The 22,001-nt window shown below is 48.2% G+C and overlaps 1 long non-coding RNA gene across 4 annotated transcripts in view; it reads left to right on the top strand.

The window, feature by feature from the left end:
* Window positions 1-2,906: 2,906 nt before the first annotated feature.
* Window positions 2,907-22,001, top strand: part of LOC109436702 (uncharacterized) — a 133,482-nt gene continuing 114,387 nt past the window's right edge. The window contains exon 1 of one of the 4 annotated variants that reach the window (XR_012497383.2): window positions 2,907-3,237. This is a non-coding gene — a long non-coding RNA (uncharacterized LOC109436702). The remainder of the gene's footprint in view (window positions 3,238-22,001) is intronic. The other 3 variants (XR_016018703.1, XR_016018701.1, XR_016018702.1) reach the window with 3 other exon arrangements.

Here is a 22,001-nt window from a genome sequence, read left to right as displayed (position 1 = left end):
GGTGAGGGGAACGGCAAATGCTGGGAAAATGGTATCGTGGCTTTAAGCAGGGAGGTCAGGGTAGGTCTCCACTGACGTGGTGCTCTTGGGGCAATGACTTAGAGGAGGCAGCAAGGAGGACCCAACCCCTCCTCACTGAAAAGGAGAGTAGAATACAAAATGCATTTCCCGCAGTTGACAAGGGAAGGACTCCAGCTGTGGACCATCACCCCTCTTCCCAAACTGTGTCCCCCTGTCCTCATGTTCCCAGTCTCCCTATGTCTTGTCCTGGCCAAGTTTCTCCTGTCTGGGAAGAGATGGCATTGAGGAGGTTTAATCATTATCAATTTCTCTGCCGGGTAGAAACAAAACACCAGACCTTTGGTTGAGCAGGAAGGAAGAAAGAAGCAGGTGGTGGGACATTGGACTGGGAGTCGGGACACTTGATTCTTGCAGTGACCCTGTCACCAGCATGCTATGAAACCTTGCTCAAGCCACTCCATTCTCGACCTCCGTTTCTTCTTTTCTATAATTTGGGGATATTGGACTTGGAGACAAGTAATATTCTCCAAGTCTAGCAAGCATGTGTCTGTTTTTCCCATAAGGCTATAAGCTCCTAGAAGGGTTGGTCTGATTCATCTTTAATCCTCAGCATCTCTATCACAGGATCCGTGTTCCGTGAATACATGGAGGGCTTGCCTGTAGGGGAAGGGGGCTCCCTACAGCCTGGGACCTCTGTTAGGTGGGCCTAGATCAGGAGACAGCCCTAAGCTCTAGCCCTTCGCTTGCTCTTGCCTCAGATAGCTTGCTTCACTGAGGAGTGACCCCTTCAGTCCATGGAATCTTCTATCAAGGGGTAGTTGATGGGAAACATCAGTTTGTTTACTTTTCATTAACTTCTCTCAAGTGGGCTGTGTAAGGTTGAGAGGATGCTGGGAGCTGGTCCGATGGGTAGATACGTAGGCCTGGGTTAGCCTCTCTTCCTTTAAGGGCCCTCTTAGGCCAATTTATCTCCTCTCTTCCTTACTTATCCTCAATTCAAAGCCATGCCTCAGCGAACATCTCCCAGCCCCCAGTCCTGGGAGTCTCCAGCCTTACTCTGCTCTCACTCGGAGGCCAGCTGCCCTAATGAAGGGAACCTATGTTCCTGCATGCATCCCCACGCTCCTCCAGAGTGAGGCCCTGCTGGCTGCACGGATGGCCCAGTAATTGCCCTGCGATTGATCTGCTGATGGTAATTCTGAAACAGCCATCGGTGCTCTGTGGGGGAGTGAGTGGTGGGGATGTGGCATTATGAAGGAATGGCCTTGACTGTCAAGGAGTCTCAGTGAAGTTGCAGTGGCTGTCAATTCTGCATGGCACTGCCAAGTTTCTTGTGGAAGAGAAAATGGGGAACAAGGTGAGGGGTGTCACTCCTTGTCCTGATTGGCTGATGAAGTTAGGGGGGATCAGGAAGTGGACTCTTTATCCAGGACCTGCCAATGCCTTTTGCCATCAAGGAGCTGAGGCACTGCTGGTGACCCGAAAGTGACATTTCAGGTTGGTGTGCCAAGTGAAGTCCCTTCCCATGGGAAAACAACTCCAGATGACTGGGTCACATCCAAGCTGAGAGAGTGCCTGAGCTGTTGACTTAAAAAAAAAAAAAATGAGTGTAAAGAGGATAATAAAACTTGGTTTCAGCACTTTACTTACATGTCCACAGTCCCATGCAGAGAAGTCCCTCAAGCCCAGCTCAACTCCCCAAGAAAGGCTGGGAAATACAGTGCAAAGATGCTGGGCCTGAAGTCTTAGGTGTTCCAATGACAACCAGTGAGACCTCTGGGGAGCTCTTTACATGCTGAGGCTTGGTTAGCTGATTCGAAAATGGAGATTCCAATAGAACAGGGAAGGTGAGAGAATTACGTGAGAAAGCAGTTGGGAAAATGCTTTATAAACCATAAAGCACAAACAAAAATTAGCTATCACAGTTTTGTTCACTTTTAGCAGCTGCCAATAAGTAGCATTTCAAGTCAAGATTTGTAATACAAAGTTTTTCTGTGTCACAGAAGCCACCGTAATCTCTGCCCCAAAAGGCAATGAGAGCTTACAGGGTTTGAACAGCTCTCCCTTGCCATCCCACCACCAGCCCCTATCATCGCCCCACCCCACCTTTCAGCTCCTAAGACCTTGGACAAGTGACCGCATCTCTTTTAAGCCTTATTAGCTCTGACATAGAATTCACTGGAACATGAATTCTTCTTATCGTCTGTCACTTCTCTCCTCCTCCCCATTTCTTCCCCATCCTGTACTAAACTTTTTATCATGTGGACGTGCATTTCCCTCCCTGAATCTTTTTTTCTTTGCTACCTCATCTACACATCCCCTTTCTTCATATTCTATGATTTTTCCAGGTTTTGGCCAGAGAGATCTTTGTCTTGCCCCCCAAGAGGTATCCCTAAGAATTCTTTAAGCCAGTGGGAGGGAAAAGGATCTCATGTATTTTGGGTACCAGAGATAATCAGATAATCGTGCAATTAGCAGTAATTTTATCGCTCCTGTAATTTCCTTTTAAGGAGAGGGCCCTATAAAAAAATAAGCGTGATTTCTTCTTTTTTTCCCCTTGCTGTTGTTTTGTCTGGAGTGTCTGTCATCAGTAATTTGGTCCGACACCCACGCGCTCTGTGAAGAAGTGAGGGGGGAGGGGAAAGATGCAGGAGGCAGACTCCTGGGGAAGGGAATCTGCCAAGCGGGCAGCTCTCCTAGGCTCCCCGCCAGGCACAAACTTCAAGAGGCAACGAACGGGATGAGGCCACTCCGGTCTCCAGCGACAGACTCCTGTCTCTATAGCGACTCCCCCTGACTGCCCCAACTCAGTACTGGGGCGGCTGGGGAGGTACACTGAGCAAAGACACCCGAGTCTGGGAGGGTGCAGCTGGGCTCACGTGGGACTTGGTGACAGGGAGGGAGGCCTTCCTATTAACATTTCGCAGCTGGGGTGCCGGGGGCAGCGTTCCAGGGTCCAAAGGCCAGGCTCGGACCCCCCACGTCGGGGCCCAGGGCCAGGGCTGGGCACCGCGCTCGCCACCTCCCACTCACCCAGCCTTGCTGTGACACCGAAGGGTAAACACCCCCAAGGCCTTATGCAAATTCTGGGCGATTTCCTCTCCTCCCCCAGAGCAAAGCCTGCTGAGTGTTCCTGATTCGGGCCGGCTGAGCAATCAGTGCCAGATAAGCTACGGGGACCCATAATTGCCCTGGAGTGGCCTGGGACTTTGCAAGGTAAGCACACGCGGTGTTCCTCCTTGGCTCTGGGTACTAGCGGCACACTGGGCGCCCGCTCCCCTCCGCCCCCCCCCTCCACACACACACCACGACCGGATGCGGGGACCCGCGGAAGTGGGGTGTGGGAGGGCGGCCGCGTGGGGCTGCGCCGGGCCAGGTGAGGCGAGCGCCCACTCCGCGCAACTGAGACACCAGCCTTGCGCTGACAGGGCCGGAGTGGGGGACGCTGGTGGGGACAGGAGAGACTTGTGGCAGTAGAGGGGCCACCTCGCCATGCCCCGGAGGCAGAGGGCCTTGGGGAACACGGGACCCTCCTGTCCCTTTCTTCCGGTGGAGCGGAGCCTCATTGATGAGCCTTGTCATCATCCTTCAAGTGTAATTTTTTTAAATTGCAAAAATCTTACAGAGCTATTAACCTCAAAAGAGTTTAACATATGGCAGACCGAGTCTCCCTCTTACCCTAATTATAAGGCTTGCAGTAATGGGGCTGTCTTTTAAGTTACAGCTGCTGCGCTTTTGGCTTTCGCTAACATTACATCCTATTAAAGAGCTACATTAAATGCATGCAAATTGCCGGAGCGACCGCGCTCTCCCCACCAATGAGGGGACCGACTGCAGCCGAGGCAGTGATACCGAGGGTCAGACTCACCCTGCTGAGAGCGCCATATGATCTATCAATCAAACTCCTCTCATTAATTAACTAATTCATTAAATATCTTTATATATGAAGGCCCGGCCAGGCGGAACATTGTGTTGACAGGGACATCCCATCAGCACTTAGCCCTGCGTGCTCCCTTCCTCTCCCTCACAAATCACCTTATGACTAAGAGGGGTCAACTTCCCAGGGTCTGCAGGGTACAGAAGCAGCACTGTGGATGTGCCCACTCCTGGGGACGCCCTCCTTGGGCCTCCAGCTTATTGTCCTTCCTGTGTCTGGCCTCTCCTGGTATGGTTGTAATGCGCTGCTTATGGGTCTGGTGCCTCCACTTCCCTGATACCCCGAGAGGGCCTGGACTGGACTGGACCTTGCTCATCTTGTAACCCCAGCGCCTAGCACGGGGCCCACCACATGGCGGATACTCTAAGTGTTTGTGGAATGAAGGATGACACGCTGTATTGGAGTGCTTTCCTCTCTACCGCACCCCAGCACGCAGGAGGCCTTCCTTTGCAATGCTCTCTGGAAGACTGGTCACTCCAGGGAGGACAGGAGGACAGCCATGTGAGCAGATGGCATCCCTGGAGAGCAGTAGCTTAATGGTGGTCCTGGAGGAGGGGAGGGATGGGGAGAAAGAAACTTTTGAAGTTCAGAGCTGGTAAACCACGTAGCCACAATAGTCAGACATTGAAGGAAACTCTTGTAAGAAGAAAAAAGCTATGTCATTCTATGAACAAAAAAGAGACATTTTAGAATGAATGGTGGGCTTCCTTAGTTGTTTATATACATATATAGGTATATATTTGTTGTATATACTTACATATATATACCCTATATATTTGTTGAACAACTATTACATAATCACTCCTTTCCTATAACTATCTCATTTAATGTTGACATCAACTTTGCCAGGTGGTTATTTTTACTTCTAGGCTATAGAAGCAACAGCCCAGAAAGAGTAACTTATCCAAGGTCAAATGGCAGAGCCAGAATTCAGACTCAAGCTTGCTGGATCCAAAACCAATGCCTACAGCTATGTCATCAACATGTGAAAAATAACACTTGAGATCAGTGGATGTGCTGCTTTCCTAGTTGCCTGCTGTTCCCTTGTTCACACGGTTGTCTTTCCTTGTTTTGTAGCAGCCACTGTCTTCTCTGCTGGGCTGGTGGGTTTTTGCTCTATGTTTGGGAAGGTGGAGATCACAGCACACTCCATGATCAAGGCTGCGGGCTCTTCACTGTGCTTAGAATGGCTTGGAGTGATTTTTCATGTAGAGCACCTGTGGCAGACAAACCCAGCTGTCTCAAAATAGTGTGCCTGCAAAGACCTGAGCCTTGAGCAGCTGGGTACCAGGAATGGGGATGGAATGGGCACCTCCAAGTCAGCTCCTGGAGAATTCTCCTTTATCAGGCTCTGGCCCCTTTAGAGAGGGAAGTCACAGGTGAGGGCTGCAGGTCAAAATAAAGAGGGTGTATGCAAGTGTTAGCTATAGTTCCTGCTATTCAGTTCATGCAAGTTTCCAATCCACCAAATGAAATGAGGTGCACAGGCAACTTCCAAAGCTGGGATATTCCTGGGAAACACATGCCCAGATCCTTTTATCCTCCCTGTCTCCCCGCTGTTCTCCATCTCACTCACCCTCTTGCCCTTGTGAGACACGGGGCTGATGGACTTTGGCTGTTAGCAGCCGTGATGTTGGACACCAACCTCACCATGGGCCTCTATAACTTCCTCTGGCCCCCTCAGTTCCCAAGAATAGTTTTGAAATGGGGCGTGCTGTGCTAATGGGGGTTAATGGTAACCTCGGAATCAATTTTCCCTCCCAGAAGAAAATTCTCCCGGCTCTGGCTGCACAGACTATAATAGTGAAAATGGCTCTAGATTTGAAAAATTGGCACGTTGTAGTCCAACAAGGCAATTTTTGAATTGCTCCATGCAGCTGTGCTCCTCTGGATGCTATGCTGCATGCGTCCTAAAGCTATAGGATGGAGAGCATTTTCCAGCCAAACAGCTCTAAGCTGGCTTTTTCTTCTACCACCCTAGCCTGAATTTGTTTTGTTGTTCACCTGCCCCAAATCCTTGGAGATTTGGCCTCTACCTTAGCAGCTGCCCAGAGGTATTGGACAAGGAGAGAGTGTCATGGCTTTTTGCAGAACCTCACTCCTGAGGGCAAAGGGCCTGGGAACAAGGGTTTCCTAAAGACCATGGGTCCATACACAGGCTGCAAGGAAAGGCCAGGAGAGCACAGGACCACTGCTCCCAGCCAGGTTTTCCTGGCCAGTGTCAAAGCTGGGCCTTTCTTGGACTGCATGATGACAACCCAGAAGAGGAAATGTGTGTGATCACTGTGCAAGACATTTGATTTTGGTGATCTGTGTTTTCTCTATTATGAAAGGCAAACCATTTGTCTTGTTTTTATAAACATTAAAATGCAAAGCAAGAAAGGCATCTCAGGATAACAATATATAATATGTATTTCAAGTACTAGAACCACAGAATGGTAGAACTGTAAGGCAGTTTAGTAGTTACGTAGTACACATCCTCATTGTACAGATGGGGAAATGGAAGTTGCCTAAGCTCACACATCTGGGTGTGGGGAAGGACTTGTTCCCATTGTCCTGTGCTCCAGGCTTATTTAGTGGCCAGTTGTTCGATTTCTTTGTTCCTGGGGCCACAGCGCTCTTCTTCCAGTGTAGTCCCCCTTCCCTGAGTCCTCTGACTATTGGCCCCTACTTGGTGACTCAAGATGACAACCAAGCAATGTGTTGAAATGGAACATGGAACAAGTGCTAAACTGGGACTTGACCTGCTCAATGGTCGCTCTGCTGCCCACGTTGCCCCATTCCAGTCCATTTCCCTCAGTACATCCTGTGATTTCTACCACGCCCATGGATCATCTCATTCCCGCACTCCTCTGGATACGGTCCAGGCTCCTTTCTGTGGTTTGCCCTGTGATTCATGATGTGACTTGTGCCTATTCCTTCAACCTCATGGCTCACAACCATTTGCCTTCCCCCCTCTCTTCACCTCATCATCTCCAGTTTTCCTGTCATGCTGACATTTTCTTCACTTCCTTAATGTGTCTGGCCCTCATTCACCTTCACATTCCTCATTTGCCTTTGACCGTTCAATTATACCCTCCTCCTAGAAGCCCCTATCTACCCCAACCTGTCCTGTCATCCTCACCTCTCTTCACCTGGATAGCTCCAACTCATCCTTCAGTTTCAGTGAGACACCAGTTTCCCCTCACTGAGCCCCACAGCCTGCATTAGATGCTCTTCCTGTGGACTGACTCCTGCAGAACACTTTACTTCCCCTATCTATCCCTTACCACTCTGTATTGCAATTGCCTGATGGCCAGTTTGAATCTCCCATTAGAATGTAAGCTCCGGGCGGGCAGGCAGGGTCATATCATGTTCACTCTTTTATGCACAACACCCTGAAGACGGTCTGGCTCACGACAGGCACTCCAGGAGTAGTTGAATGACATATGAAATGATGCTACCACTACTATAATAACAACAGCTGGTATTTGTTGAGCGCTTGCTTTCATGTGCCAGAAACGATGCTAAGTGCTTTCTGTGCGTCATCTAATTTATATTCGTTCTTTAATGAATTGAAGGAGGCCAGAGACAAGGGTACTCATCCTGGCTCTGTCACTCTCTCACTATGTGACTTTGAACAATTATGTGGTTTCCTCATCTTTAGAATGTAGGAGAGAGAAGGAGGCAGGCCACATTTAATTTCTCAGTTCTTTTTCCCAGGGAAAGAGGAAGCACGAGTCAGTCCACCTGGGCCTCGCAGAATCAACCCTCAGAACTGAGGCAACCAGCAGACACAGAGAGTCAACTTTCTAGTCTGGGAGCAGAAGGAGAGGGATATGGCCAAGAGGCTGGGAAGGGCAGCAGGTTGCTCTCCCACGCTGTGGTAGAGCTTCAAAATAGAGGAGCCCGCTGCTAGCTGAGTCATTAACGCTGGTCCTCGCCCTCACCTCGGGCATTGTCTGATATAAGTAATAGCTTGTTTGGTGGATTTTGCCTTCTATAGAAATCCCCCCAAGAGTGAAGTGCTGCATTCAGCCGGGAGAGCACAGGCCTTTGTACGCTGATGGCTAGGCCTCCGCTGAACGTGTTTGGAGTTGGTTATCAAAGGGGCGGATAAATTAGAGTGCAGAGCTGAAAAGAGAGGAAGAGGGGTCCTTTCATGAGCAGGGCTGAGCACTTAGGCAGCTAACGTGGGGCTGGAAAGCCCCAAGGCTGGCCCTCTTGCCTTTCGGCAACTGTACTGTTATAGGCAGGCCTGGCTATAAACCGTGATCCACCCCAAATTCAGATCCAGCCAGGCCCCGGGGGACAGGAAAAGGGGTGGCAAGTGATGTTCATAACAGAATGACCTCCAGTGCCTGAAGGAAGGCTGCTGGGAAACTGATGCACACTTTCCCTCCTTGCCTATTATCTCGTTCAGCCCGAGTTTGATGTTGCACAAGCCTTAAGCTCTCACCCCTTGGATTTATTGAAATCACATTCTGATGGCACTGAAGGCTCCAAGGGACCTTTTTAGTCTTATGGATACTATTCAGGGGCTTGGACTCCTGTCTTTGTTGCCCCACACCCATCTTCGTCCCTCCAGCGTCTAACACACACAAGATGGTTCTCAGGATGGTTTTAGGAAGTGCCCTGATCAGAGAGGAAAATGGAGCTCCCCAAATAAGGGGTCCTGGGCATTTGCCCCTCTCTATGGACTTGGCTTCTGATGTCCAGATTCAGAGGCCAAGCTGGGCACACAGCTTTCAGCTGAACCACAGGCAGGGCTGCCTAAATAATAAGTTCACTGAGTGCCCAGTTTTTTCCTGCAAGAATACCTCCCTCTGTTTTTCAGTGGGTCTTTTCCCCCCTATCAGTGTCTCTGGACGCTTCACTGACAGCTTCTTACCCTGCTGGGTCTCAATCAGCAAGGTCATGCCTCAAGAAACCAGACTTGCCTTTGGTTTGCCCATTAGTGACTAACCCTTATCAACATCTTAGGTGTGTATCACTTTCCAGCTGGGAGGGACCTGGGACACCAAGCTGTAGACCTGTTAGTAAAACCTGTTGGAGTTACAGATATTTTAAAGAATTGTTTGAAACTTATGATCCTTTACCCCAGCAAAATACACATATTCTCATGCATACAAAATTTATCTGCCATTTTTGAGGTCTGGGCCTTACACATCGAGTCTGATTTAATTGGTCCTGGGTGGGTCTGGGCATTAGGGCTTTTCTTCTAAAACACTCTAAGAGATCCTAATGCAGCCAGGATTGAGAATCATTACCCTAGGACCTCTTGGACCCCCTCCCCCGATTAAGAACCCCAGCTGTGGACAGCCAATGTCTGCACAGAAAGGTGCATAGGAAGGTACATTCCGGGGCTGTTGCAGGAATGGGTTAGACACCATGAGCAGATTGTCATTTTGCCCACTGCGTTTAAAATCCTTTCCTTCTTTCCTCTCCCCTTGAGGGGTGCTTCTCTGGTGTTCACTTAAAATAATTTAAGCACACCACAGTGGGAAGGGAGCCTGGTTGCCTTGATGTGCTCTGTCATTTCAAGGAGCTCAATAAAAATTTAGTTTCGGTGTTCACTCAATGCAACTTCCGAATGCAGGTCTTATGTTGCAAACCAGATTTCTCTTTTCATCTGGTCACCCCCAGGGAAATTCGGTATTTGAAATTCAAACAATATTTGGGCTAAGAGAGTTTCTCATTATATGTGGTGGGGAAGGCCAATGAGAAGAAAGCACTGAGAAATGATTGAGTGACATTTCTATTTGCTAGTTTGACTTTTCCACCAGTGGCACTGTGCTTTTGGGCTGCCAGAGAACTTCAGCTTCCTGGTGAGGACTGGAAATGCCAGGCCGCTGGAAAAATCATCTGGAGGAGAAAAATGTGAGGGGGTTGGCAACAGATCTGAAGTCAATGTGACCTCAAGCTAATATCATTAGTAGCAATGGGTGTAAGAATTCTGTGTTTCGCACAAGTTCTATCTAGGGAGGAGACTGTTCGAGTTCTAGACTCTGGAGGTTGACGGGAACTCAGAAGTCATCAGAAGTCATACAACAGTACCTTGTTTGGCAGGATAATCCCCTCTCTAACATCCTGACACTGGTCAAGCATTTAATTTTTAATTTCTTTGGCTTAAAACAACACAAATATTTTAGCTTACATTTCTGCTGGTCAAAATATAAATGACAGGTTCTTTTTATTAACTTGTGAATTGGGTGTTTTTATCCCCATTTTAATGAGAAATTTATTTTTTTATGTTATGATTTTTTTATTAGTTTCAGGTGTACAAACGACATAATGATTAGACATTTATACCCCTCAAAGGTATAAATGTCCACAGCAAGTTTACCACTCATCTGACGTCATACATAGGGTCAAGCATTTAAATTGATTCATACATTTATTCATACATTTTTTGAGCACCAACAATGTCTGGAAGTTGGCAAGGTGTACAGAGGAATTCAGAGACTGACAGGTAATACCTGCCCTTAAGTAACTTACAGTTTCCTGAGGACCTGAATAACTACAATGTCTGGGAGACATGGTACATGCTGTGAACGCAGGCAGCTGAGGGCAAGAGAAGTTACCTTGACTGAGAATCCATTAGGAGCCAGGTCCTTTCTCCAAATTGCTTCCTTTAATCATTATAACAACTCTTGAAAATAAGACTGTCATCACCCCCTTTTTACAGACAAGGAAGCTGTTGCTCAGAGAGGTGAAATTGTTTTCTCAAGGTGACAGAGCCAATAACAGGAGTGAGCATGTTAACCCAATATGTTCCAGGCCAATGCTCTTACCACTGTAGCAATCTACTTTCCTAAGAGGAGTTCAAATACAGACATGATTCTTTTCTAGCCAGGGTAGGGGATGAACAGAGAGAGATAGAGCAGGCAGAAATAGGGAGATAGATGACACACTGAGAACAAAGCTACCCAGGCTGGATAGTGCTTGGAGAAGACACACTTACACCTTGGGCTGGAATATTGGGACAGAGATAACCAAGTAGGAAGGTGAATTAGAATAGATTTTTTAAGGCATGGAAGCTGAGGAGTTAGGATTTGTGGTGGGATAGGTAGAGAGAAGCCCCTAAAAGTTTTTGAGGACAGAGGGAGTATAAGGTGATCATTGCTACTCTTGATTTAGGAGTAAGAGTGGAGATTCTGAATCCTGGCTCTATCATTTCCCAGCAGATTATTTAATCTCTCCGTGCCTCAATTCCCTCACCTGTAAAATGGGAATGATAACTAGCACTTACCTCATGGAGTTGGTGTAAGGATCAGATAAGTAATATATATAGAATGCTTAGAATAATGCCTGGTACATAGTCAGCTCTTCTTAAATCTTAGTAATAATTTTAGCCTTTGGGAATTTGATTCTGATAATAGTGTATATAGCAGGGGTTGAAGAGGGGAGAGACAGAAGGCCCAGATGTTAGTTAGGAGGCCATTATTATAACCAGAGCAAGAGAGTCTAAGGGCTTCACCATTGGTACCACCTTGAGTGGTACCAATGGAACTGTGAGGAGATGACAAACACTGGGGGGGTAGAATCGGTGTTATTCTGCTTCTGATTGGTGGTGGGGGTGCATTCAGGAGTCCCCTGAGATCACTCTCAGCTAGGAGAAGAGTAGTGTCAGTCATAAAACTTGGCATGGGGAAAAGTTGTAGGCTAGTGGGGTAAGGTGAGAAGTTTGGTCTAAAGCTGTGTTAAATTAGAGTGAGAAGCAACTACAGAGCTGAACGAGGAGATAAGGAGGGCAGTGTAGTTTTGTCCCTGGCTGGATTCTACGTGGCTGCTCTGCTTTGTGCCCCCTGGATCTTGGCCGGCCCATCTCCACTCAGCTCCCGTTCTCCTATCTCCTCTGAGCTCTTCCCAAGCCTCCCACATACCTCATTCGGCTGTTTTCTCAAATGGCAGGGCATGAGAATTCTGGGTCCCCGTCAAAGCAGGCCATGTGTCCTGCTCTTGCCTTGGGTGGCTGTGTGGGTGGACTTCCCAGGCTGTGTGGACTAGGAGAAAGAGGAAAGCACTGGAGGAGGGTGGTAGGTAGCAATAGAAAACAAGTGTGCCTCAGGAAGAGAAAACTGATAAGTGACCAGCTTGAGGGCTTCTGAGGGCTTCCTGCTGCCACAAGAATCCCTTGATGTGGGCCCAGTGCCCTTCTGAACTCCCAGGCCTGTCTGATAATGTGCACGTATGTGCATTGTGGGGGGTGGTGCCAGCTCACTGCCTTGAAAGGACATGGAGGAAGGCTAGATGGCCTCTGGTGAGTAGGGTGCTCAGCCTGGATCCCTCCAGCCCTCCAACCTCCATTTGTTCACACACTGCCTGTTGAGCACATTACTGCTGCTGTCACCATAGCCATAGATTCAGATTGTTCCCTGAGTTATGCATCAGGGATTCAGACAAAAGGAGGCCTGAACTGAAAGAGGAGTCTTATAACAAAATGACCAGCTGCTGTCATCCAGGCACTGCCTCTGCAGAACTGCCTCCAGACGGGCTGCAGCGTGTCAGGCCAGACCTGCCTGGGCTTGGCAGGGGGTCCTGTGGGCAGACAGAGTCAATTACCCAGAAAGGTTCTATTTAACCTCCCCCGCTGTTTGCAGACCCTGCCCCGGCCTCCATAGTCTCCCTGGCCTCTGCAAAAGCACCAACAGCCTGCGCAGGGACCGCTGCCTGCCAACCCTGTCCTTGGACTCATCTAGTGCCACCAGCTCCGGAGGGCCAGCCTCCTGCCCTCCTCAGCTCTAGGGCTGCCCACTCTGGCCCTTGGCCAGTGGATTTCCACTCCTTGCCAACAGACCTCACAGGATCATCAGGTGGAAGGGACATCAAGGGGCTGCCTCCTGTCTCATGTTCACTGGGCAGGTGGCCTCCTGCCCTCTTTTGGAGCCACAGCCCTCATGCTCCCCAGTCACCTGTCCTCGCACAGTGGGTGGTTATGACCTGAGCGCTGGAGTCAGACAACATGGGCTTAAAACCTGGACCAGCCACACTCTGCTGTGTGAACTGGCACGTTAGTTTCACTTCTTTAAACTTCAGTTTCCCTGTCTGTGAAATGAAAATAATAACAATATTATACATCTCATAGTGCTGCCGTGAGGCGCAAAGGAGGTGCTGCGTATACAGTGCCTGAAGGGTCTGGCACAGGCTAAATGCTTAACTAATATTCTTCTTTTCTTCCTCCGCTCCTTCCCCTTCTTTCTCCTGTGTCCCCTTTCTCTTCTTTGTCTTTCTTTCCTATTTATTCCTTTAAAACCCTTACTATCGGGGAGTTTGCTGTTTTGGTTCCTCCTCTCTGCTATGGAAACCTGAATTGGGAGAAAACCTAGTTTCTAGTCCAGGCTTATGTACCAGTTCTCTTCATACAGCATTTAGTCTACAACTCCAAAGTATGTCGTGAAATTAGGGTATGTTCCCCCAACTGCTGAACTCACAGGTCAAGGACGCTGTTCTACAACCTGAGAGCCACCGGCTTCTTCCTGTTCATCACTGAAGTTTTGGGTTTCACAGATGTTTCCTCTCTGTCTGCCCCTCAACAAGCCCAGTCATATCCCGGTCCGAAACATCCAAAGGTGCACTTCAGAGCTCTGTAAGTATAATACTGTAATGGAATTTCAACTTCAGACATGTGCCCAATTGATGGAAGGCAGAACCCTCAGTCATTTGGTCATTAAGTCATTCAAGAAACACTTACTGAACGTTTACTATGTGCCTGGGAGCTGAGGATTTAAAGGCAAATAAGACACAACCCAACCCCCCTCAACAAATGAGCAGTCAGATGGGAAGGTAGGTAAGGAAACAAATAATTACAAGACAATGTACTATATGACCGAAGTAAGAGTAATGTGACTGAAAAAGAGAGGTTTGGAGAAGCTTCTTTGACTAAATGGAAAGCCACATTCTGCAGCTCAAATAGGATTTATCTGAGAAAGGCTGGAAACATGGAAACCTAACCTGTTCCTTCAGCCTTTTGGGGAGGAGTGGTACCTAAAAATGGAAGCAACTCACTGTTTAGTGGGCTCCAATCCAGCCACCAGCAATCTTTCCAATTTAGACTTTTCTGGAATCCATTCACAAGGTCCTCTGTCCGAGGGACCTATCTCTGGTGGCCAGGCCATAGCTGGAGCAGAAGGCTCTTCATGCCTCTCAGATTTGGGGCAGTGTCCCCCATCCATCTCCCTTGCCATGGACGTAGGTTGGTGAAGTGGGACTGACGAATTCTGTGAGCAGTGACTGCACCCTAGCACTATACTAATTGTGCTAGACATAGCTGTTTAAATACCACCAGACAGAATATTACTCAAATTAAAATGAGGCCTTAAATGTCATTATTTGTGTCATTATTAATAGCCCCTAATTGTGTTCTCTAATCATCATGAAATTATGTTAGTATTAATATTCACGTCAAAGCTGCCTAGGGAACTTGGAAGATTTTAAAAAAAAATTATACCATATGTCAGTTCCCATGAATGTGAAACAAACTCCGGTTTTAGTGCTGTAGTTCAGGCTGGAGATGAGACAGTGTCCTCAAAAGCTGGGAACTAGGATAGCCCCTGATTGCAAAGGTCCCCTAATTCCTGCTCCCTGTGTGCCCAACTCCTGGACCCCTCCACTTGGCAAGACCCTTTGAGGCATTAGTAAGACCTGTTCTCATAGAATACTTTGCAGTTCTTGTGCCAGTTGCTCTCGCTGGTGAGGAGATTAGAATACGTTCAGACTGGAAGGTGTTTGGTGCCTTGGGACCCAACACTCTTCCTGCTCTCTTGGAGCATTGAGAGCTGCCTCTGTCTAAACCAGGGGTGTCCAAACTGCGGCCCACAGGCCAACTGCGGCCTGCAATCCATTTTTAATTGGCCCACAGCAAATTCCAAAAATATATTTAGTTTACTTAAATAAACCAGGTGAGGCAATACGTACTTCACCTCGAGTGAGTGGCCCGGCTGTTTGTGTATTTTACTGCATATGGAGCTTGGTAAAAAACGTTGAAAAAAGTTTGGACACCCCTGGTGTAAACCATAAAAGAAACATGTGGCAACCCCACCTGTCCTCACTCTCCATTACTCACAGACTCCTCCTCAGTGTAGTAGTTTGGCTTCTGCCCAAACTGCCCTCTGTGGCTTGGGGAAGTGGTGCAAAAGGAATAAGCTTGAGATTCCCAGAGAAATGTATTGTGTAATATCAGATAGAAAGAACTTTCAGAAAAAGTTCTTAGGGACTCAGAATTTAAAATATATACAGTGTCCATAAAAATCTGGAAACAGGTATCTCTACCTATGTCCTCAAGGATATCTTTGTACTGTAAGAAATAAAATGGTGTTATTCAAGTTTCTACATTTTCTGGGCAATCTATACTTTGCCCTGTGCTAATCTTGCCCAGGCTTTTGGGGAAAACACTGACTCCCAGTATCAGGACGGGGCTCTGGGGCTCTCTTTGGGTGTTTTCTTTTCCTACCAGAGGCATCAGGCATGAGAGCCTCGGTCAGGGGGATGAGCTGAGTTGCGCCTCTCCTCAGGTCACACGGGCTGCTAGTTCCTGTCCCCCTCAGATTGACACCAGGTGTAAGAGCTGGGCTGGTGACAAGGCAGGCAACATTGGCAGTTAGTTTCCCCCCTGTGGGGATGTGTGGGGGGAGGGCCCTGGGGCCCTCAGAGCATCAGCCTCCTGCTGACACTCACTGGCTCCTCTTCTTCGTTTCTACAACATTCCGTTAGGCTTCCTGCTCAGTGCCTCGGCTTCCACTAATGGAGTCCATGCGATTGCAATGTGCCAGACTAATCTGGGGCAACCGCCTCACTCTCATCCCAGAACCCTTGGAATTCACTGGAACTGAGAATATTTAAATGCCTTTCTTGGGGAAATAGCAGGCTTCCAAACCCCCCAATATTAGGACTTGAGTTAAATATAACCCAGAGAGTGAAAATAACAGCACAACACGGGGATTGGAGAAGCCATGGAGTGAGCAGCTCTCACACACAGACACAGTATCTGTCACCCTGGGTGTGGCAGAGGGTTCACAGACCCCTGCAACCACTCAGACAGAAAACCCACAAAGACATGCAGAGGTCTTGGTGAATTCTGGACTGGTGAGTAGCTACTTCAGCCTGGGTGGGTCTTAAATCTGCTGGTTTCTGCATTTATTCTTTTTCTCTAATCAGATGTGGTGTCACTTAAAGGGTGGGGGAGGAACTATCTTAACTGTGGACTGGAAGAGAAAGGGAGACTTGCTACTTTTCCAGATGTGGAAAGGGGGTCAGGTAGGAGTGGGACACTCAGCGATGACTTGTGATGCGGATGCTGATTTCTAAGCCAGAGGGCAAACACATGTGCCCTTCAATCACTGGGCTGCCTTGTAAGGTAATCTAGAAGGAGCAGTCTTGATCTTCAGAAGGGGAGGATGGGCAGATGTACATTTGGGACGGTGGGCCAGGTTCTCGATTCTCTTGTAACCCCAAGCATAAGTGTGCGGTGGAAACTCAGTGGGTGATAGGTAGGCAAAAAGTCTTCTGAAAGTCAGACTCTCTGAATTCCAAACCTAATGATTACAATAATTGTGGGCCTAGGGCTGGATTTGAACCAGTGAACCTAGAATAGAATAGTTGAATAGGCCCCTCTCAGAGCCATTCTACCACTGTGTTACCCAGCAACATGGCCACATGCTCCTCTCTCCTCTGCTTTGGGCCAAATAGCAAACAGTTCAGGGCAGTCTAAACAAGCAGACATACTGTCATCGTCTTGGTCGAGTGGATACCTTATACATGTAGGGGGATTTAGAGCGTTTGTAATATGCTTCTACGTCAACTGCCTCCTTTGGTCCCCATAACATAAATAGGGCAGATATAACCACCTCCCCACACACACTTTATAGCAGGGGTGTCCAAACTGCAGCCCGCAATCCATTTTTAATTGGCCCGCAGCAAATTCCAAAAATACATTTAGTTTACTTAAATAAACCAGGTGAGGCAATACGTACTTCACCTCGAGTGAGTGGCCCGGCTGTTTGTGTATTTTACCGCATATGGCCCTTGGTAAAAAACGTTGAAAAAAGTTTGGACACCCCTGCTTTATAGGTATCAGCCAAAGGCTAGATGGCTTATAAATAACAGAAGTGGATTTGACCCCAAGTTTTCCGATTGCTGGTGCTACGTGTTGAATAGCCGCCTCCTTTTAAGAACACCACTCTCAGTCCCTCTATACCCCGTCAGAGCCAGCTTGGGAATTCTGGGGAAAGTCACGGGACTAACTAGATCATGACTACTATAATAAAGACAGCAGCAACAATATTATTAAGCTTTCTGCTCTTCCCCAAATCTTTTTTTTTTTTTTTTTAATTTTAATTATATCTCAGGGGTACATGAGATAAAGTCCAGAATGATGTGCGGGAAGGTGTGAAAGGTGGTAAGGAATATTTCACCCTCTCAGTGTCTTTGCTTTAGTTCTCTATGGCCCCTTCCTTGAAGACCTGTCAGCAGAAAAAGCCCCCATTCGTCCTGAATCTGAAAACAAAACCACAAAGCACCTCCTCCCTCTCTTTTTCCCAACCCTTTGCCCAGATCAGCAAACCCTTAGACACCTTATCGAGAGAAGTCTTCTGTTGAGAAAGGGAGTCCCTACATCGTTTGGATACTCTTGTGAGTCTCAGGAAGCGACAAGAGCCATACTGAGGACACCTACCAAGGACTCGCACCTGGAGCTGCTTACCTGCCTCCTGCTTGAAGAAAATAGGCATAAAGCTTGTAATGCAAGGTCTCTGGTCTCACTTCCCGCACAAGAATGCAGGACACGGTGAGGCCAAAAAGGAACACCAACGGAGCCATAGGTAGGGGAGTCATACCACTATATTCTCGCTGGTGGCTGGGTTGGAGACACAGGAAGCAGGAGCCACACGATCCGCAATCCACCATACGCTGTCTGCTTCTCTGCCAACCAACCAACCTTGCTAGCTGCAATCCACGCTTGCTACCTTAGCCACGGCATTATATTAGTGGCTAATGGCTAACTGTTTACAGCTGATGGCCATCTAATAACCGAGCCAGCACCTTTCCACGTAAGGTTGAGAGCCTGGAAACTGCTCTCTGGGACTCTATACCCACAAAGCTCTTCTGCAGGTACTCAGAAAAAACACGTGATTCTCCCCCACCCTTCCATCCTGAGACCTATTGTCCAGCTTTGCACTTCTGTGCCCCCTACTCCTTCCTCCACCCCCATCTTCCGCTCTACAAAGCCCCAGCTAGAAGTTGACAGCTGACTGGCTGCTTAATGTGCTACAGGTGTTGTTGCTAGGCAACCACCCCACTCACAGCTTAGACTCTGTCAGCCCAGATCAAACCCCTGGTAGCACTTAACCCGGTAACTGCTTAACGCAAATGCTAATTACCCAGGCCCACCAAACAGCACATTTATAAGCCATGATCAAGGATTAGGACGGGGGATTCTCAGCACCTTTAGTCCTTCAACCCACTCTTCTCACCACTGCAACCTGAGTCAGGCTTCCCCAAGCAGGATGTGGAGGCCTTTTGCTTATTAAGTGTCTGTGGGGACAGAGCCAGGAGTGCAGTTTCCAGGCTCTCGGCCTCACAAGGAAAGGTGCTGGCTCAGGTAGTAAATGGCCATCAACTGTTTCCAGCCACATCCAGCAGATACAGAATATTGGGTTGGCTATCTCACTCCACTGTACTAGAGTCTCCCTGAGTCATTCAAAAGCATTGACTGCTCTCTCATCTCCAGGAAAGAGGTGACAGAGATTGTTCCTGCATTTCAACTACTTTTGGGTTACCATTGTTCAACTAAAACCTCACAGTTATGAATGATATTCATTTCTTTGATGTTTATACTCAGTCAAGCTGGGGATGATGTCGTGCAGGAGACCCTGCTCGCCGCGCCATCTTTCAGGCGGGGCGGCCTGCGGGGTCTCTGCTCCCACTCCCCACACAAGAATGCAGGATATGGTGAGGCCAAAAAGGAACACCCACGGAGCCATAGGTAGGGGAGTCATACCATTATAGTCTCACTGGAGACTGGGCCCACCGAACATGCGACCTGCCGTCCGCCTTTCCGCCAACCAACCGACCGACGACTCTCCTCCACTCTCTCGACTCTGTTCCTCTCCTCTCTTCCGCTCTCCTCGGCTCTGCTCAGCTCTTCGGCAGCCCTCAGCAGTCCTCGGCGCTCCTCCGTAGCCGCAGCAGTTATACCAGTGGCCAATCGGCTAACCGGCCACAGCCGACAGCCAATCAGCCACAGCCGAGCCAGCACCTTTCCACGTGAGGCCGAGAACCTGTAAACTACTCTCTGGGGCTCTGTCCCCACAGATGATCACCAATTTTTGAAAAGTCTTCTCACACTTGAGCATTTTTACGTGCTCTTGTTCTTGGTCTTTGCTTCTGCAAATGAAATATTGCATAGTCCTTTAGCTTGACCAGGAATTACAGGAAACTATAGACATATGTAGGTAAATATTAATACTACTATGAGAGCATAGATCAAACTCAAGTAGAACTGATTTATCCTTGGGTTTCCCCTCCCCCTTTCAGACTGTGATCACACTGCCCAGCTCACGGTAGGGCCTCAATAATTATTGGTGAATGCATGAACACAATCATGTTTTTGATTTCTCTTTTTTAAACCACAGAGTCAGGTTGACAGGGATGAGAGAGACTGTTAAGGGTCAGAGGAAACTCCCCATTCCTTGCTCCTACCCTTTTTTACAAAACCAAATCTGCCTATAAGCCAGATGATAGGAGATTGCCACATGGCCCTGAGTCTCCTTTCTGCTGGTGCGGTATCTCTGGGACTCTGTCCTGATTGTGAGGGGCAGGTCTAGGCCTGCTGGGCCATGGAAGTGGAGAGTTCCACCCATTTCAGGCTGGGCACCTCCCCATGATGCCAGAACACGAGGGAATTTCAACAGGTCACTACTACTGTTTTTTCTGGCTGGAAAAATCAGTTAACCCGTCCCCTGCTGGCAGTTATTTAATTATTCAGTGGTACGGGAGAAGAGAGACCTTACTTCCATTGAGCATTTATGTTCATTATTTATTTAGGAGCAAATACTTCGACCTCAGAGCCCCACTGCCAAGTACGTATCATGTTCCCTGTAGATGAAATATCTCAGGCCCTGTACTAGTGCTTACATGCATAGGCTCAGCTAACTTTTATCGTAGCTCTAGCATGTGGATATAAGTATCTCCATCCTACATTTGAAAGACTGGAGTTCAGAGAGGTGAAATAATGCACCCAATTTGCACAACTAGTAAGTAAGCGGTACAACTGGCATTGTAAGCCATACTATCTCCTTGGAGATTGGAAAAACATAGCTCAGAGAGGTTAAGTGACTTGCCTAAGATCGCATTGCCAGTGAGTGTTGGGATAGGGTTTGAATTCTCATGGATCTGACTCTAAAGTCATAGTCCTGTTTTGTCCTCTATATCACACCATTTTTTCGAGTTATTCCTCCAGTTTCTGGCTTGGATGGTGCCTCCTTAGTGATGAAAAAATCTGTGTCCGGCATATAGGAGGAGCAGGTTCTAGGGAGCAGTATAGACTGCGTCCTGAACAAGCCATATCCTGAAGGGAGGGTCTCCTGTCCATCTCTTTTCCATTTCATTGAAAGGATTACATTGGAGAGAGAGAGAGAGAGAGAGAGAGAGAGAGAGAGAGAGAGAGAGAGAGAGAGAGAGAGAAATAGGAGGAGGAAGAGGGGGAGGAGGAGGAGGAAGAGGAGGAGGAAGAGGGAAGGGAGAGAAACAGAGATAGAGGGAGACAAAGAGAAAGACAGAGAGAGAGAGGAAGAAAGAGGAGGAGGAAGGAAGGGGGAGAAAGAGAAGGAGACAGAAAGAGAGAAAAAGACACACAGAGGAAGAGAGAGAGAAAGGAAGAAGAAGAAGGAGGAGGGGGAGGGAGAGAAAGAGAGAGGGAGATAGAGCGACAGAAAGAAGCACGCACACACACATGCACACACGGACTCGGACTTCTCGTTCCTGCAGCCCCGTGGCCCCCAGCTCCCCTCCTTGAGTCAGTAATGCCTTGGCTTTGGGCTGAGCCACTATTGCCAGCTGGTGGCATTAAGAGTTGGGAGTGCCAGTTCAGTTACAGGTGACAGGATTGGGAACATCATTGATTGGCCCTGGCTCCTTCCCAATAGACCCAATGGGTCATGGAAAGCTCTAGTTGGGGAATTATACGGGGCCAAAAAGAGATGGCATATTACGGGTCTGAGGGGGCAGGAGAGGGTGTAGGGCTCGCCCCATGAGTTTAACACTTTCATGCAAGTGGTTTCTCCATAAAGTATTAATAATGTTCCTATAATTGATACTTCAGGGCAATAACCTCTGACAAAATGGCCCTGATTAGCAGATAATTGAGTGTGTTGGATTGTGTCCTGAGAGAGTTGAATGCCAGGCAAGGCCCATTAGCCCATCATAATGACCCCTTTTGTCAGGTATTAGTGTCATTAAGAGCTTGCTCTCTGAAATCAGTCCCTTTATTTAACTCTTTTCCCTAATTATATGGATCATTTTACAAATCAAAGCAAATGTTTGCATACAGCCTCAGTCACGCTGTAGAGTGAGGTGCCTGAGGAACAGGCTGGAGATTTCTGAGTGCAGAGTCCTTAGTAAGGAGGACACTTGAGTCACTGAGAGTTTTCTAGAGGAGATGGGCCACCATTTCCACAAGGGTATGGTAGACACTGTCAGCTCACCCCGGCCTGCATGGGGGAACATCTGTATAGGGGATGCCTTGCCAAGACAACTTGCAGGCCACACGCAGGTCACCACCTGTGCACCCGAACCCATCTTGGCAAAACATCTGGCCTCTAGACTCAGAACAGCTGGAACCTTGACATAGAGAGCACTAGGATGGAACAGGTCAGCATTTGAGTCCAGTCAGAGGGCACCCAGCAGACAGAGAACACCGGAGTTAACCATCTAGGTTTTGAACAGAGCTGACTCACATCTGTCAGGAGGCAGAGTCCCTGGGAGAGGACAAGTAGGACCAACTCCTCCAGATCTAAGGAAATGCAGCCACTGTGGCCATGTGTCCATACATAGCGCTGGTGGCTAGGTA

The sequence above is a fragment of the Rhinolophus sinicus genome, chromosome 14 (genome assembly GCF_057876585.1).
Source record: "Rhinolophus sinicus isolate RSI-liver-muscle chromosome 14, RSI-T2T, whole genome shotgun sequence".
Classification (NCBI taxonomy): domain Eukaryota; kingdom Metazoa; phylum Chordata; class Mammalia; order Chiroptera; family Rhinolophidae; genus Rhinolophus; species Rhinolophus sinicus.
This window is presented reverse-complemented; position numbering and strand designations above follow the sequence as displayed.